General features: G+C 43.9%; 1 pseudogene; it reads left to right on the forward strand.

The window, feature by feature from the left end:
• On the forward strand, positions 987 to 10296 carry LOC102184450 (annotated as a pseudogene).

Below are 16705 nucleotides of genomic sequence, written 5' to 3' on the forward strand. Positions count from 1 at the left end.
TATTGGAGTTTCAGCTTCAACATCAGTCCTTCCAATGAACACCCAGGACTGATCTCCTTTAGGATGGACTGGTTGGATCTCCTTGCAGTCCAAGGGACTCTCAAGAGTCTTCTCCAACATCACAGTTCAAAAGCATCAATTCTTCAGCACTAGGCTTTCTTTATAGTCCAACTCACACATCCATACATGACTACTGGAAAAACCATAGCCTTGACTAGACAGACAGACCTTTGTTGGCAAAGTAATGCCTCTGCTTTTTAATATGCTGTCTAGGTTGATCATAACTTTCCTTCCAAGGAGTAAGCGTCTTTTAATTTCATGGCTGAAATCACCATCTGCAGTGATTTTGGAGCCCCCAAAATAAAGTCTGACACTGTTTTTACTGTTTCCCCATCTATTTGCCATGAAGTGATGGGGCCAGATGCCATGATCTTAGTTTTCTGAATGTACTATACTACTATAAACTATTTAGTAGTGATAAATATGGGCTTCCCTGGTGGCTCAGACGGTAAAGAATCCGCCTGCAATGAGGGAGACTTGGGTTCAATCCCCGGGTTGGGAAGATCGCCTGGAGAAGGGCATGGCAACCCACTCCAATATTCTTGCCTGGAAAATCCCCATAGACAGAGGAGCCTGGCAGGGTACAGTCCATGGGGGTCGCAAAGAGTTGGACATGACTAAGCAACTAAGCACAGCACACAGTGATAAATATATAACATTTAACATAAATTAGTAGATCCAGCCACTGTTATTGCTGTTATTTCAGCTTCTGTATCTGGCAGCATCTTTAGCTCCTCTCACTGCAGAGGTCGCCGAAGTTCTGTCTTCATTCTTGCTGGGAGAATGGAAGAAGCCCAAACCCTGTCTACTGACCTGAATCAGAAGGAAGGAAGGTTTTCTTTCTCTTTCTCTCTCTCTCTCTCTTTTTTTTTTTTTTTTCATTTTTGAGTCACGCGCTTCTTTTTTGTGAGGTTCAGTAGGTACGAATGGAAGAAGCAGGCAGTGAGCTCTGTTCTCCAAGGGAGCTGAACAGAAAGAAAACCTCATGCGGATGCATCAAGGTCCATGTCGAGAGCTTTTCGGGTAGCGGGCCCTCGATGCCCTGTCTGACCAGACTCTCATCATGGAACAGGAAGTGGTGCTCCAGGGCAGCTGGACACACCCAGAGAGGCTGGCTGTGCCTTCCCTCTGCCCCATGGACAAACGGGCTGTGTGGATATGGCGGTGGGAGGGCACCCTCGAGTGGGGGACTGCCCGTCTTACCATGGGTTTGTGGGCAGCCGCCTTGTCAGGCTTTAGGATTTGAGTGCAGATCTCATACTAATCGGAGTTTCCTTTTAAAAAAAGCAATGCTGTGAGAGACAACATTAAGATTGTAAATGTAGCTCTCAATAGAGAATTTTTGAGTTCTTTCCCTTTTTTTGGGAGTGGGGGAGGTACAGGATTAGGTTCCAGGGCCCTAACTGGGGATTAGACTGGGGGTTTATTCAGTTTACTTGTCTGTAAATGGGGTTGTCATGATGATTGCAAGAGCTGAGTTAATGTATTTTAAAGCATTTAAAATGCTTCTCTCACAGTCAGCCTCAGATGCACTTTAACATTAATCTATTATTATTACTTTTGTTCACTTGCCATGAGGTTTAAACCCTCTTTCACTGCAGGTCTTGCAACATTCTGTGGAGGACAGCCTACAGTCAGAATGCACTTCACATTTCCCTAGAGATTTGTTTTCAAGACCCCATGTTTATTTCTCTAAAACTCTAAAATAGCAGGAACTTTTGCATTTTACTGAGTTAGCCCAGGGGTCTAGATTCACACTGTAGGACAACCTTCTAAGGTTCTGTGTAGCTGGCCCTTCTTGTCAGATGCCCAAGGACCTGCCCCCCACACACAAAGCCAAGCAGAGAATGAAGGTAGCTTTCAGATAGGTCAGGTTAGTGAGATTTACCTGGGAACTTGTTTCAAAGCCCTGGGAACCTGCCTTTTGTAAAGAACTATTTTCTACTTTCCCAGAACACAAAGTCTTGGAACTGTGACTTTATCCATAAAGAAAAGAAAAGCAAAAACTCCAGCTTTCAGGTTAGATGGCATCACTACCTCAATGGACATGAATTTGAGCAAACTACCAGAGACAGTAAAGGACAGAGAAGCCTGCTGTGCTGCAGTCCATGGGGTCGCAAAGAGGCAGACATGCCTTAGAGACTGAACAGCAACACGTATCTGTTGAGAAATTATTATGTTGTTTGCCAGGGGTTGGATATCCAAAGATGAACAAGTTCCTTAACTTTGAGGAGCTTAAAGTTAGTGATGGAAGCATGCTCAGTGGCTCAATCATGTCCAACTCTTTGAGACCCCTGGAACTGTAGCCCACCAGGCTCCTCTGCCCATGGAATTTTCCAGGTAAGAACACTCAATTGGGTTGCCATTTCCTACTCCAGGGGGTCTTCCTGACTCAGAGATCAAATCTTAGTCTCCTACATTGCAGACAGATTCTTTACCACTCTGCCACCTGGGAAACCCCAGGTATACATGTAAGAACAAGGTGATATGAGTGGGTGATATTACTTTGAGGAGAAGTAGGAATTTGTCGAGATGAAAATGGGAGAAAAGGCCATTCTAGAGAGATGCTGTATAGCGTGTGCCAAAGGTTAACCGTCAGCCAAGACTGCGGATTACTGATCAGACGAGTGAGAAGTCTGGGGTGACCAGGGCACAGTACCCTTCTCTCTCTGCTGAGTAGGTACCCCCACCAGCCACACTACTCAGGGCTCAGCAAAAGATGAGAGCAGCGATCACCCATAACCCTGATGCTCAGATAGGGAGCAGGGTACTAATTCATTTCCAAGAGGGACCACCAAGCTTATGAGGTCCCAGAAACTTGTGAAATGACTCACCTGAGTGGAGGTCATGGTATAACCCCTGACAGCTGGAGGGGAGGGTGAGCTTGAGGGGACTGGTTTGCAGAAGCCAGCCCAGGGCAGCACAGGCACTCTGGCAGCTGAGAGGTGCAAGCTCAGGACTCATGAAGCACCTTTGATGACTTTTCTGAGGTGTTGCATTCTGCCTTTCCCTGCAGGTGAGGGTGAGCTGGTAGACTGTCTGCGCACTTTTGCAGTGTGGAGAACATCCCGGAAGGAAAGGAGCCAAGACAGGAGGTGATGTTTAGTTAGGAGGCTGTAATGGTGCTTTTGGGGACCACTAAGGTCTGAAGGAGGATGGTGCTGGTGGTGAGAGGAGGGGTCAGTAGAACCAGGAGCTGTTTCTGGACTAGAAATGGCAGGATGTTGCGATGCTGGATGAGGCAGGGAAGGAGGATGATGCTCAGGTCGGAGTTGTCCTGTGGTCGCAGGGGTCTGGGTGTGGAGCAGTGTGCGCTCGCTCAGCTGAGCGAGCTGAGCTGGCCCTTCACTGGGTTTGTGCCATTGGCACTTACAGAAGCCCCTGGAGGGGAGGATCCCCGGGTGAGGGTGGACCGGGATGCAGAAGGGTGGGGTGGCTGCCCACATTTACACAGAGGCCAAGCCGCATCCGGCACCCACGTCTGCCCGTCTCCTCCCTTCGTCACCGTGTATTGTTTGCCGCCTTTCCAGAAGTAGGAGGTGTGACCTCAGTCTGAAAGTCTGAAGTGTTCCAGCATTTTGGAGAACAGAGTGGGCCGATCCCCCATCTGGGGGACAGAAACGGGCCAGGAAAGGAGGGCTGGTACAGGAGCACTGGATCAAGCAGGCAGTAAAAATGAAAGGTCTATTTCCAGGAGGGCTGCTTAGGAGGCCATGCAGCAGGGGTTGGGGGGCAGAACGCACTGGCCACCTTGGAAAGACTGGAGGCCCGCGGCTCAGGGAGGATATATGGGTTCTGCAGCCCTTGTCAGGGTGTCTGGAGATGCAGGATTCATCGGGGATGGCTTTAGGGACCAGGCGGAGGAAAATGAGGTCTCTTTTGTAGCAGCCAAGAGGGTTCAGTTCTCAAACAGACCAATGACACTCCTAGGGCTTCTGTGAACCACTGGGACTTCTGTCCACTGCTGGTTCTTAAATTCTGCCAGTGGACAAGGTGATGGACATATACTTTGTTACCGTGACCCTATTTCCCCCTCGGGCAAGTACAGGCAGCTCAGTCCATGCAATAAATAATAACAACGACAGCAACACCTGTGTAACATTTGCTGGCCCCAGGCGTGGCACTGAGTGTTTACATGCACAGTCTTACTTAACCCCAAAATAATGCACAGAAGTTAGTGTCATTGCTTCCCATCCTACACGTGACGGAATGGGACAAGAGCTATTCCTGTGTCTGTCCCAAGTTAAAAGGTTAGGAACCAAGGATCCTACAAGCTTACTGTGATCATCACCCTCTTCTTACTCAATTAAAAAGCCCAGTCTCAGGACTTCCCTGGCAGTCCAGTGGTTAGGACTCTGAGCTCCCAGGGCAGAGGGTGTGGGTTTGATCCCTGGTCGGGGACCTAAGAGCCCACATGCCTTGGGGCCAAAAAAACCCCTAAAACAATAAAAATAAAACAAAGCAATATTTTAATGAATTCAATAGAGACTTTTAAAAATGGTCCACATCAAAAGTCCTAAAATAATAAAAATAAAAACCCCAAAAAGTCCAGTCTGTATGCATCTTACACAAATCCTCAAGCCCAAGTGTTCTCTTTTTCTTTTTCAAGTTTGTTTTCTCAGCTGACTAGATTGTGGGCGAAGTGACATCACCATCTGATCAGCATCTAAAAACATTTCGGCTAAGTTAAAAAAAATAGAGATCTCGAACGCGCTCCCTTAATTACATTTGACCATTTGAGCAGCTGCGTGGAAACCCCGGGTAGCCGGCCTGTTCTGCACTTTGTTTTGAAAACAAGCTTTTCAGTCTCTCGGCTGCGAGGATTCTGTGTAAAGGGTGTACACTGTGAATCACAGTTTCAAAGGAAGACGACAAACACTGATCTCAGCCAAGTAATTTGTAAAGCTGGATTGCTGACAGAAATTCAGGAAGCAGCAGAAAACAACCAACACAAAGACACAGTCAAGAGGCTGGATGCGACCTGAAGCCATCACGGGAAGAAGCTCCGCGGCGAAGGAAAGACAAGGAGCAGAGACCCCGAGGGGTTGAGAACACGTGCTCCGAATGCAGGATGCCGCGCGTTCGGGGCCTGCGCTGCCTTCAGCTGTTCCTAACGTGTGTTTAGTTCCCCGAGGGAACAGGGAACGGAATGTTTCTTCAGTTAGATTTGCAGCTTTCGTCATCTTCATGAACTCAATCAGTCCAAATCTCTTTAATGATTACTTCATGGGTTTTGTGGTCTTTTTCTCTAATAATAACAATAACAAAATAAAAATAAGTAACACTTAAACTGAGCTTTCTACCTTCAACAAGTATCAGAGAGACTTTCCTGGTGGTCCAGTGGTTAGGACTCTGAACTTCCAATGCAGGGGACTCGGGTTCAATCCCTGGTCAGGGAACTAAGATCCCACATGCCATGTGACATGGACAAAAAATAAAAGGTCATTTGGATTCAGCCAAAAAATAAACAAAAACAAGAAAATCACAACAAGTGTCAGAGTCCATTGGGGACTGAATGGATGGATAAATAAACACCTGTTGCACGTCAGCAGGTAGTACTCTCAGGACTTCACTGGTTCATTTAAACTTCATCACTATTCTATTCAGAAGATATTTGTGATTCTTTCTGTTTTACAGATGAGATAACTGAGCTCCAGAGAGGTGACTTAAGATTGTCCAAGGTTACATGGCTACAGGGGCAGAGGCAGAATTGGACTCAGGCAATCCCACCCCAGAGTCCCCTTCTCCAGACTATTGGTCTTCAAGCTTCATTCACTCACTTTTAAACCTCTCCAATTGACTAGACTTCTGAGATAATACAAATGTGAAGTCTGAGTCATATTGAATATGTAGAAAAATGCACCACGAAATTGTCAGATCCCAAAGCCCATTGCTCCCCTACATACTAAACTAGAAGAATCTCTTCCATGAGAAAGCAGTTCATCTCCTACTTTAATTTTTCAAACAAATATCAGGAAACTTGGTTGAATATTTATGTCTCACATTGTGAGAGACTCTTTAGCAGTTTTCTCTTTTTGTAATTGTAGAAAATTCTTTCTTTGTAAATGCAGACACTTTGGAAAAATACAAACCTTTTTCTTACCAGATAATTTTCATAAGACTAGTTTTGTCAAGTTTCCTTGTTAAAAACATTAGATTTTTATCTTTGATTTATTTTATACTCCTGTGATTGGATCTGAGGATATTTAAGTGGATGTAGACCTCAAAGTTTCTAATCCAGATCTCTATATTTTTAGTTTTTATTGGGAAAACCATATTCCTTTTCTGCATTTCCCCAATTAATTTAACAGATCATGCCCTCCTCCAAAGACCATTTCCAAATATCTGCTGAGATCTCTTCTCCTTCACATCCTCAGGATCCTCCCAAGGGCCACCTCACCACTTCCCAAAAGCATATATTCACTGACCTAAGATTCATCTCCTGCCCTCACTTTTCAGCTTTTCTTAGGGAGCTTTCGGATCATTGAAAAGAAATACATTCAAAGATGTATTACCTCAATAGAGTTTATATGATAACACCATAATATACAATATTTATATTGAAGTGATACAGTTAAGTTTTAAAAGGAGACCATGGTAATGAGGTGACAAAAATATTGTTCCTTTATTTTCCAAAATTCCTTGGAAAATGAGTCTACATGGTTACACTTGAAGCATGTTGTACTTTGCATCACATAATAAAGCCCTGACTACATCGATATCACTCTGAAAAGCTGGTGATGATAAAAGCCAAGGATATGGTTCCATTATATAGGTTAAAGCAAGTTTCATTTACCTGTCTGTGTATATTGCTTGCTTTTAGTTAATTTAAGGTGTTTTTTTCCTTTGTTAGCCTTCAGATAGAGACACCATCTGCCACCATATAGACTCCAAAGAATCTGGGTAGGGAAATATTCTCATTCTTCCCTTTTTTCTAACCCTTTAATCCAACAAATCTCAGGACTTTCTGATTATAACTACAAAGTATTTTTCATTTTTGTCCACCACATGAAGAGTAGAAAGGAAGAAATAAACCTCTTATTATTTATTGATGATATGCTTGTCTACATAGACAATCCAAAAGAATATAAAGAAAAATTATGAAAACCAATAAGCGTTTGGCTAGGCTGTTGAATACAAAATCAACACACTAATGCCAATTGCCTTTTTGTATACCACTGAAAGTAAAAAGTATAATTTTGAAAAAAAAAAAAAAAAACCCAGCAGCAAAAGTATGAAGGGGCAAGGCAGGAATCTTGCAAAATGAGTAAGCTCTTTAGGAAAACATTTTAGAGCTTTGTGGACTGACAGTAAAGAAGGGCAAAGGAAGTGGAAAGATGTATTTTATTCACAGATGGAAAGAGTCAATATCAAGTGTTCCTATAACGGTCATTTTAAATCAAGGTCCCAAAGGTTCTGCCCCATCCCTCCCTAATGGAAACTTGACAAAGTGATTCAAAAGTGAATGAAGAAGAGCAAAGCGTGAAGAATGGTTAAGAGACTCCTGAAAATGTGTCTTGACTAGTTCCATCGTATGGCAGCAGTGACTGTTGGTATTGGCACAAAGCTAGACAGACAAATGGACTGCTGCTGCTAAGTCGCTTTAGTCGTGTCTGACTCTGTGCGACCCCGTAGACGGCAGCCCACCAGGCTCCGCCATCCCTGGAATTCTCCAGGCAAGAACACTGGAATGGGTTGCCATTTCCTTCTCCAGACAAATGGACAGACTAATGCAAATATGGAAGAAATTTGGAAGCTCTATTTATGACTGGAGAGGCATCAAAGATTTGTGAAAAAAAGAGTGGACAATTCAGCAAATGCTATTGATCCAAACAATTGGCTATCCATATAGAAAAACATGAAGTTGGATTGCTTCCTCTCACATTAAAAATCCATTCTATGTGAATTTAAAGACAAAATCAAAAGGCAAAACTATGAAAAAATTTAAAAGACATAGGAGAATATATAAGCTTGAAGTAGGTATAGATTTTTAAAATAAGATGCAAAAAACAAACTGTGAAAGAAAATAAAGATAAGTTGAACTATGTTAAAAATGAGAATGTTTGCTCATTATAAGACAACTTATGAGAGTTAAAAAGAAAGTAACAACCTGGGGTAGGACATTTGCAATACATACCACTGACAAAGGATCAATATACAAATTAATAAATAGGTGCAAAAATAAGACAGACCACCCAATAGGGAAACAGAGAGAGGCATGAAAATGTTCCTCATAGAAAAGGCAACACGGATGGTCCATAAATACATGAAAAGGCACACAATCTCATATAGCAATCAAGGTAAGGAAAATTGCTGCTGCTGCTAAATTGCTTCAGTTGTGTCTGACTCTGTGCGAAGCCCACCAGGCTTCTCTGTCCCTGGGATTCTCCAGGCAAGAACACTGGAGTGGGTTGCCATTGCCTTCTCTGAAGGAAAATTAAAGGCACCAATTAGATATGATTTCACACTCACCCCCAAGTTAAAAAGTCTAACAGTCCTACATACTGGAGAAGATGTAGAGACATGGAAATTTCCACTTGGGAAACAAATTTGGCAGTGACTAGTGAAGCCAACATGTACAGGAATTACAACCAGGAAGCCCAACTGCTGAGAAATATATCCTAGATAGTGCTCACAAAGAATCTGGACCAAACTGGGCAAATTCAGGGTAGCTGTGCCTGTGGAGGGGAAGGCAGGGGAGGGAGAACTCTGGGTGATTTTCAGGTTTAGGGCTGGAGCAGATGGCAGTGCCACTTACTGAGATTTGGAAGCCTAGAAGAATAGGGTGGGTATCCAGGGTTCTTTTTAGATTGCAGATGCCTTTTCTGCATCCAGGATGTAGTATCTTGTAAGTAGATGGAAAAAGGAGTCTGGGAATCAGAGGAGAGCTGGGGGCTGGATTCCTATGCCCATCCTTCTATACTCCCATCTGTTTGTCTCTCCATCAGAATCAAGATCATGAATGCTATTTAAGCCCATGGGCTGGATGGGATATCTAGGCAGCCAAGAGTAATGGAGAAGATATTGGGACTGAACCTTGCTGTGCTCCACCATTTAATGATTCTTCAGACTTGAAATATCCAGCCAAGGTCATGGAAAAGGAGTGGCCAGAATGGCAGGAAAAAGATCAAAGTGTGTGATATCCTGGAAGCTCCTGAAAGAAGTGCTTCCAGAGGACAGGACAGTGCCAAGTACAAGGGTCAAGTGAAAAAGACCGCTGGACGCGGAAACAAGGAAGGTGTGTGTGACCTTGAGGGATCTCAGTGGAATTGTGGAGACGGGAACATGATTCAAGCAGATTCAACAGAAAATGCAGGGGGTGGGGGGTGCAGGCAGGGCGGCCTCTGCGAGGGTCTTCAGGGGCCCCAAAGGGGCTGCCGGGCTTGGGCATCCCAGCAGATGCGTCTCAGCAGCTGATTTCTTTCGCTCTGTGTTGCAGCCTCACAAAACTGAGGAAATCAAGGACTTCCTGCTCACAGCCTGCCGCAAGGACACCAAGTCTGTCAAGATCAAGAAAAATAAGGATAATGTGAAGTTTAAAGTTTGATGCAGCAGATACCTTTACACCTTGGTCATCACAGACAAAGAGAAGGCCGAGAAGCTCAAGCAGTCCCTGCCCCCGGTTTGGCCGTGAAGGAGCTGAAATGAATCACGTACGCTGCTTTGAACTGTACTAAACTTTTTAAAATTTTCAAAAAAAAAAAAAAAGAAAAAAAGAGAAAATAGGAATGAGAGTGTGGGTGGCTGAACCAAGTCAGTCCTTTACAAAGGCATGCTCTGAAGAGCAGCAGAGAAATGGAAGTCCTTTCTGGGAGATGTGGGGACAAAGGAAGGTGTTGGGGTTTTTGTTTTTCGTTCAAGATATGAGTTTCTGGAACTTGTGTGTATGCTAATGGGAATGATTTAACAACAGAGGGAAATTCTGATTAAAAATTTGGGGACCAACGTTCTCAAGGCAAGAGGATTACATAAGGAACATAGAATTCAGATTATTGTCAACATGAGTGTTACTAAAAATGTATTTTGAAAAAAATCATTCTCCCTAACTCTATAAAATAGACTATAAAATAAATATTAATAATAACAATAATGACAATGTGAGGTAAGAACCATGTTTATCAAGTACCTTCTGTAAGTCAGAGACTCTGCTGATTTAGTCACTGTATTACTCTGACAACATATAGATGAAAAATTTATTAAGATTTTTTTCTTGATGTGGACCATTTTTTAAAAGTCTTTATTGAATCTGTTATGATATTGCTTCTTTTTTTTTTTTGGCTTCTGTTTTACGTTTTGGTTGTGAGGCATGTGGGATCTTAGCTCTCCAATCAGTGGTCAAACCCACACCCCCTACATTGGAAGGTGAAGTCTTAACCACTGGGCCACCAGGAAAGCCCCCAAATTTATTTTTTATTTTTTGAAATGTTTACAAATGAAGAAGTTGAGACTCAGAGCATTTCATGGGCTGGCAGTGAATAAGTGGCAGATAGGTGATGAATAGATGGCCGGTCTAGGATCCAAATCCAGACTCTTAGCTAATGCCCAGGTGCTCTGACTGCCCAGTGATGTTCAGCTCTGGGTCTGGCAAGCCCCACCACCTCCCTCCACCCTGTGCTTCTGCAAAGCCCATAGGCCCTGGGCTGTTGTTCCTATAGAGCAAGATGTATCACAATTGGGAACCTGTCTCACTGTTCTGTTTAGAACATTTTTTCCTGTTTGAAATGGTTACGTTATCTCTCCCATGACTGAAATGGTTACCACTGTTAATGCAAGAGCTATTTTCACATACCAGCTATTGCCTGAAAACAAAAAGTCCCATGAGAATAAATACGACCTGTCAGGACAAGTTCTAGCAAGTTGTGTTTAAGGTTATTTGTACTTTCCAAAGGCTCCTTATTTCCAGTTCATAGATAAATGTGCATCTTTGTATGGCAATCTTCTGGAGATCAGGACTTGAGTTTTTCATTGTTTTTGTATTTCCTTTATCATTCTCTAAGAGCTTGGTATTCTGATAAGCTGTTCAATAGTGGAGCTGCTGTCTGGTTGATGGCAAGTGTGTGTGGAAATCTCAGACTTACTGAGTTTCCTCCTATCTAGGTCATGAAGAACTCCAGGGAATGAGAACCTTATTGGATTGGATCCTTGATTGAACAAGTTTTCAACATCAACCTGGGGAATGATTGATCGACTGCTAAACTTTGAAAAAAATTTTTTTGGTGCATGTATGCCATAGAAGAAGCCCTCATCATCTTAGCATAAAAAATTAATACAATGGAATCCACTTCCAATGTGGAACAAAATTTTGATATTAGTTAAATTAAAAAAAAATTATTGGGGTTAGTAGATTAATAGTGTTGTATTAGTTTCAGGTGTACAGCAAAATTAATGTGTTATATCTACTCTTATTTATATTCTTTTCACACATAAGCCTCATATTAATAAAAATTTTTAGATTCTTTTGATTGGGATTTATCTAGAAAAATGAAACTAGACAGCAAAAAAACTAAATTGTAAAAAATGTGTATTAAGAAGGTTTAGATTGGGTCACATTATAATATGAACTATGTCCTTTTTAAAAATAATGTTATTTATCTCTCTATTTTTGTCTGTGTTGGGTTTTCATGGCTGCTTGTGCTTTCTCCAGTTTTGGTGAGCCAGGGCTACTCTTCAGTTGCAGTGTCTGGGCTTCTCATTGCAGTGGCTTCTCTTGTTGCTGGGTTTGAGCGTGCAAGAGCTTCAGTAGTTGCGGCTCCCAGGCTCTGCAGCACAGGCTCAATAGTTGTGGTGCACGGGCTTAGTTGCTCCGGGGCATGTAGGATCTTCCTGGATCAGGGATCGAACCTGTGTCGCTCCTGCATTGGCAGGCAGATTCTTTACCACTGAGCCACCAGGGAAGCCCTGAACTAAGTCTCAGAATAAACCCTAAGGAAATTATTTAATCTGAGGAGAGAGAGAACTTTTCTGACACAATCGTATAATCCTCTGCTGATTTTACACTGTGACCATGAAAAGAACTGTTTCTACAAAAATGTGCCCTAGTTTCATCAGTTTTCCCAAGGGCCTTTCTTAATCTTTTGATATTCAGATCATTCTTTTCTGAAGCTCCATCTTCATTACCCTTGTGGGACCTTCTTCCGTCTTCAACAGTCCAACCCAGGTGGACCTTCCCTGGTCCACAGCGCGGCTTGTGATGAGGACGTTTGTCCATATTGTTTCCATAAAAACCCAGCTATTTTATGAGATTACAGTTTTGCTCTGTGCACATCTAAACCAGATGTTTGTAACCTCAGACCATCAGATTCCTAATGACTTATGACCTTGGTGACCTAGACGGCAATGGAGACGTGGGCATGGAGCAGAAAGGGACATCATCATGGTTGTGCATGAGCTCCATTAGTGGCCCATTTTGGTGGTTGTTTCTCTAAGTTATGTGAGTTTGGAGTTAAGAGAAAAATATTTGCCCGTCCCAACTTGAAGTGGTGGGATGGAGGGAGAGGAGGGAAGAAAGAAAAAATGAGGCTTCCCAGGTGGCACAAGTGGTAAAGAATTCATTTGCCAATGCAGGAGATATAAGAAATGCAGGTTCAGTCCCTGGGTTGGGAAAATCCCCTGGAGAAGGAAAAAGTGCAGCCCACTCCAGTATTCTTGCTTGGGAAATCCCATAGGCAGAGGAGCCTGGCAGGCTACAATCCATGGGGTCACAAAGAGCCACACATGACTGATCACTCACACATACAGAAGAGAATTCGCTTTTAACTGCCTTTCTCACTTCATCCCATTCAGCTCTCTCAATGTTCCATATTTCTCTGGAATAACATCCTTCCTCCTGTTTCAGCCCCAAGTCTATTAGCCACAGTTACTAATGTTTCCTACCACCCACTCTTTTCCCCGACCCCAAGCACTGGGGGAGAGAGCCTAGAAGGGCCTAGAAGATAAAAGTGCTTCTCCAAGAGACATTGGGCCCCTTAAACAATGAGGACATGGATTTAGGCCCTGAGAAAAGGTAGGAGGATTGCACCTTTAGTCCCCATCCCATAATTTAAATTCTCAGCACACCCCGGGGACCAAGGCGTAGCTCCCTGCAGCAGCTGCTCTAATTACAGCCCTTCAGGGAATGCTGTGATGCTCCCTCCAACCTCCCTCTCTACCACCCCACCCACTGAATCACTGCTGCCCAGCCCAGGCCCAGAGCCACCACTTCCAATGCTCTCCCAAGGTCTAAACCGATGTTAGATGACCATCCTTTCAAGAAGCACTGTCTTAAACCACTGTCTTATGTCTGTAGGTTATATGCTATCCAGAGTACAATAATCTCTGTTAATGAGATGAATCTACTTGTACTGATGTGAAAAGCTGCCCGAGATATATTAAGTGAACAAAAATGTGCAAAACTGTATCTGTAACAGAACATTTTGCTAAATTATTGGTATTGACATATATATTAGTTCGTGGAACTGGACATTAAAATGGAAGATTCAATGACATCAACACTGTAGGTAGGATAGATGTCAGATGCCATGCAGAGAATGACACAGGTCACCCTGGAGGAATCTTCAAAGTAAATACAGAAAACTAGTTCTGGGACCGTTGAATCCTGGCACCCATTTTGAGAATATAAGCAAGTGGAGATGGAGGGCTTTGGGAGAAAGTGAATTTGAAGAGTTCTGCTACCGAGGCCAGGAACGGGGAAGTGCTGGAGTCCCTTGAGGATGGGCTCCTCCAGACCCTTGCAGAATTGGGTTTGTGTCCCTCAGAGTTGGGGGACCTCACGGATTGGTGCCTGATTCATGCCCAACAAAGCAAAAGCAGCTTGTGGCAGGGCAAAGAGCAGAGGGCTGTTTCCACAAAGTGACCATGCTCCCATGGATCTGTGTGTATGGAGATGTAATGCATGGCTGTTTCTTGCAGATCCTGGTAAGAGAGCCAGTCTGCTATCACTTAAAGTCCACTAAAGTCCAAAAGGAGGGGTGGGAAAGGCCAGGGCCTCCCTCAGAGAGTCTGAGCCAGGAGTGGATCCTGAGACCTGAATTGGGCAGGATCCCATCGAAGCAGAGGCATCCTCTAGGCCTGAGGGCCTAGCAGGGGACCCACAAGGTGACCCTGAAACACCCTGGGAAGGAGCTGTTGACTGGAAGCACTTTTTCCGCCCGGTGTAGTAGCCAGCAGCTGAGTGGGGAGGTCCGCATCTCTCATCACTTGTGCTCCCCACCCTCGACTTGGCCAAGCCAGCAAGTGGGAATGAAAGAAAGAAAGTGAAATCGCTCAGTTGTGTCCGACTCTTTGCAACCCCATGGACTGTAACCTACCAGGCTCTTCCGTCCATGGAATTTTCCAGGCAAGAGTTCTGGAGTGGGTTACCATTTCCTTCTCCAGGGGATCTTCCTGAACCAGGGATCGACCCTGGGTCTCCCACACTGCAGGCAGACATTTTACCATCTGAGACACCATGAGGAGAAAAAAAAAAAAAGAGAGAGAGAGAGAACCAGATGCACCATTTGCAGGAAAAGAAGTATCTTCTTTGAACGAAGGCTAAATTGATGAACCAAAGCTTGGACTGGATATCTAGTTTCTGATTTGCTACTGTGTTTTGAGATTGCATGACAGTCTAGTTCCTAAAGACTGAGCAAGAAAATTGAGGAGACTGCCCAGTGATTAGCCAGTGGCAGGGGAAAATTTCCCTGCTGGATCAATTTTAAGGGGCCTTGGAAACAAAAATACAGCAGTGCTATTCTCACACCTCTTTGTTGTGCTTCATGGAAAGACTGGTTTCATAAACAAGGTAAGAGGTCCCAGAAGAGAACCACCAGCTCCGGTTATCTCCAGTTGGGTGGGGACAGGAACTTGTCCCCTTTTTCTCTTATCTGTTTCCACCGTGTTTGAATTATGGAAGCAGGGCATGGGGACTTTTGTAATCAGAAGAGCCGTGATGACAAACATGCCCATCTAAAATACTAGGGCGAAAAGTCATCTCTGTAAGTGAAAAAAAAAAAATATATGGTGAGAAAGAGAGCAAGTTGAAAAACAAAATAGCAATCATTGTAGCTAACATTTGTAGAGGCCATTCCATTTTCCAAAAGATTTTCATCTTAATGATCTCATTTGGTTGTTTCAGCAACCCTGGAGATATGCATTTGAATTATTCACATTGTGCAGGTGTAGAAACAGAAACAGTCATAATTGTTGGTTCCTTTGCTTGGCCAACAACACTGCTAGTAATGATAAGGCTCAAATTTAAGTCTCTGCCTGTGAGTCCCATATTCCTCCTATTGCATAACATCAAGGGCTGCCCTGAAAGAATATTTAGTTGTCAGGGAGCATTCGCCCAGCCCACTCCCTGTGGAGGGTACGTGGTCCCCTGGTGCACAGGACACAATAAAGTCGTGTTGGCATGGCCTGCATTGACAGTATTTTCCTAAATTATATTCCACTTTCCTCTTTAAAGAGGATCTCTATGTGTTCCCTCCCACCTTCAAACTGATATTCTTGCTGGATGCCTTGCCTGTCAATGACTCCATCATTTTTCTAGCATCACAGTCTCAAACTTCAGTTTTCTTTGATTTCTCCACCTCATTTTATTCCAAAGTTGGTCATTTTTAAATCTTTTAGCTTCTCTTCTAGAAGAACTTAGATCTGTTCATAATCCATTTCCATGGATTGGACATCCCCCCTTGGTTCAGACGTTTAATTTCCTACTTGGCTCACTGCCAATTGTCCATTTTTAAATTTGCCCTTTTCTGGAAGCTTTTGTCTGACTACTGAGGCTTCAGCCTCTGTGTTTCCATTTATACACTCTGTGTTATAACAGTCTGTTTACATCGCTCTCTGGCTGTCTCCATCCCAAGAAGAAGGCTGTTCTTGAGGACATGATTGCGTCTTACCTTTTATCACTATTTAGCACAGTGCTTGGCAAAATACTAATTTCCCAATGAAAGCTGAAAGAGTGAATGAGTAAATTTTTTACAAAGGGACATCTTTGAAGCACATGAACTCTGGGTGTCACAAGCGGGAAGAAGAGTGCTGGGTGTCAGAGGGAGAGAGACAGCAAGCTGTATCACCGTATGTGGGATATTTCCAGTCCAGGGACTGAACCCATGTCTCCCGCATTGGCAGGCAGCCTCTTAACCGTTGGACTACCAGAGAAGTCCTAAAAGAGAGACTTTGGTATAAAAGGCCCCTAACACACATTTTCACCCGTTACTTTCAGCCACTCATTTCCAAGAGTTCCACTTCCATAAGGCCTGTCTGCTCATCACTGCTTCGCCCAAAGCCTGGATCATCCTGCTTCTTGCTCAGTGGGACTCCCTTCCTGAAGTTCCTGGGAGCCACCCTCAGGATGCTGGCAGGAATGTCTCCATGCTATCTCTGAGCTGAGCAGAGACCCAGGGCCACAAAGGGCAGCTTGCCTCGGAGAACTTCCCCATCCGGAACAAGCTGGTAGCCTCTGCTGAGATGCTGAGCAGATGACATTCCAAAGCACAGAGACAGCGAGCTTTTGAAATTGAACTCCTAGCTTAGCAGCATTGTAAGAGGAGGGAGGGTGACTCAGCCGTCTCATGTCAGGGGCAGAGGAGCAGCCGGGCTGGGTGTGTGCTGCTCAGCACACTTGCATTACTGCCTAGAACACCAGCACCCAGGTGCTGGATTG

The sequence above is a fragment of the Capra hircus genome, chromosome 13 (genome assembly GCF_001704415.2).
Source record: "Capra hircus breed San Clemente chromosome 13, ASM170441v1, whole genome shotgun sequence".
NCBI lineage: Eukaryota > Metazoa > Chordata > Mammalia > Artiodactyla > Bovidae > Capra > Capra hircus.